Consider the following 2,732-nt stretch of genomic DNA (forward strand, 5'->3'; position numbering starts at 1 on the left):
GTTAGCTCCTTGTACTTCCTTTTGAGATCTACCATGTCAGCACTCATCTGGGTCTCATTTCGCCATGAGGTTGCTCCCTTCGAGGCCTAGTATGCTGAGACCTCTCTGGGTTCTCCTACTCACGACGCTCTTCATTCTGGACAGTAGTATGATGGCTAGCTTGAACTGAACTCGCTTCTTCATCACGATGGGAATCGGCAATCCGCTTTCCATTGCGGATTTCAACACGCCTTTCCCTCTTGCGCCTTTCTTCATGCCTTTTTGCTCGCCTTTCCTCATGCTCTTGGTCCTTCTGGCTATTACGGCCTTCCGCAGCTGTGAGCCTTATAGCCAGGTCTTCATTCTGCTTCTCCAGAGCCTTCATGAACTCGGTCATCAGCTTCATGAATTCTGCGAAATTGGGTGGTGGTGCGCTGGAAGTTGCTGCATTTGCCCGAGTACCCACCATACTGGATTAGTAGACGGTAAGAACTAATGAAAATTAGGGTTCCCACAGACGGTGCCAAACTGTTGATGCACAATTTTCTGTATGATGATGTGGCTCGCCTGACAAGCTTGATTTGACCAACGTATGAATGATTTGAACTGCACAACAAAGAATAAAGAAGAATCGAAGTAACCGGGGGTGAGCCGGCATGAACACTCTGATGCCTAAGTCAGAATGGGAAAGAGAAATGATATTAGCAACAACTACAAACCTCAGATAACGAGAGTTGTGATTACCTTTGCTTTGATAATATGACTTGTATTTATAGGCAGGGAGAGAATTTGATTTCCCACACATTCAGGAATCTTATCCCTTGATATCAACTAAACAAACATTTGAATGAAGGATCATGTTTGTTAGTTGCTCCGTGATTTTAGTGGCCTGAGATCAGAGGATCAGCCTTGTAACTTTTAGGCCATGCTAAATTAAAGCGTCCGAGTGGGACTCGATCGCGTTTGTGATTTTAGATATCAATTGACATATCTTCATTGATATATGTAGGATTTGGATTGTAAAAAAATATGATACCTTAATAAATAACAAGATTACTTATTTATTAAAAACAGCATCTTTTAGGATATCAGAGTTATTCCCTTTACCGAGACCTGTATGTCCTGAGTTAATCTCGGACTTCACGGTCTCGGCTAAGGGGGTCTCGGATTTCATGGTCTCAGATACACAAGTCTCGGATTCATGGTCTCGAATACGCAGGTCTCGAATTCATGAGTCTTGGGTCCAAGTCTCGGGCTTGGGCTTCCTCAGACTGGGCCTGAGGACTGTTGAATAAATAGTGGGCTAGTCCATGACCCAACAAGTCGTAACAAATGGTATTAGAGCCACATAATAACGTCAGGTCATGTGATACTATATCACTGCATGAGCGATGTGGCTCTCACGAGAGCGTCAGTAGTTTAAGAGGGAGAGTTTGTAACACTCCGGTCTCATATTAGGAAGATGAGGAGTAACTCACATAAAATGAGTAATTTATAAAGATAGTTATGAGTGTTAAGTCTCACATTACCTAGTTACTAGATAAAACTGAGCTTTATAAGGAATTTTAGATAAGCTCCAAATTGACTAGTTATTTTGATGTGATGACGTAAATGTGGTTTGCGAACAATGTGGTAAGAGATTACTCCAATTTCACAATACCAAATATCCATGAAGAACTTTTTTAGTCAAACAATTAAAAGTTTGTCTATTTAAATGACAGATTCCCTCTAAAGATTTATCTCCCAGTCGTACAAAATTTTTCGAGAAACTCCCAGAGAGTTAGTAAGAGATCAGGGTCCAAGGGCATTGTATGATACTACACAAGTCACTTGAAGAAGGTACTTCAAGGAAATCATTGAGTAGATCTCTTGAGGGTTGAAGAAGCCAACAAGGTGTTGTGATTGCACATATTAAAGACGACACAAAGTCTAGCGCTGGAGATTGGTAAGGATTCACTATTTGAAAATACGACCAACAGGGAGTTGGAGCAGAGGCATGTGAGGAGCCCACCGTCCTACAATAGTGTATGATAAAGTTATTAGGGAGTAAGGTTTACTATATGTATTGTACAGGGCCAGCTCAATGTATTTTGGGTCCTTAGGCAAAACTTTGAAATTGGGCCTAAAAATTTTTTTTTTTAAGTAACAATTTTTTTTTTTGAAATTGGGCCTAAATTTTTTTTTTTTTAAGTAATATATATATAAAAATTCCTCTTCTCGCTTTTTGAGATACAAAATTTTTGATTAAGTTTTTATATTCAAGATTTTCTAATATCTTTTTTTTAATTGATAATATGGCTAATCCATTTAATCTCTCTTGTGACATTGTTGATCTTAGGTAGGATTTTATCAATTTTAATTTTGAAAAACTTCTTTCTGCAGAAGCAACTGTAACAGGTATTGTCAATAAAATTCTATAAGCGATACATGCATTTGGAAAAGAATCAAGTCTTTTTATATAATTTAATATGTCAATTGGAGCACTTTCTTCTATTTGTAAAATTTCTTTTAAAACTTTTAGTTCTGAAAATAAATCTAAACCATCAAGATCATGTTTTAGGAAGCATTCTAGATTAAGACATTTATTTTGCAAACTATCATCATCTAGTGATTTTAATTTCTTAAAATTAAATAAAAAACCAAAAATATTTTCTTATATTTGAAATTGTTCAAACCTACTTTGAATTGAAGAAATAGCTTGATCTACTATATATAAGAAGTAATCAATTCTAGAAGATTCTTCAGCAGTTTGT

This window comes from Corylus avellana, chromosome 3 (assembly GCF_965113065.1).
Source record: "Corylus avellana chromosome 3, dhCorAvel1.hap1.2, whole genome shotgun sequence".
Lineage (NCBI taxonomy): Eukaryota > Viridiplantae > Streptophyta > Magnoliopsida > Fagales > Betulaceae > Corylus > Corylus avellana.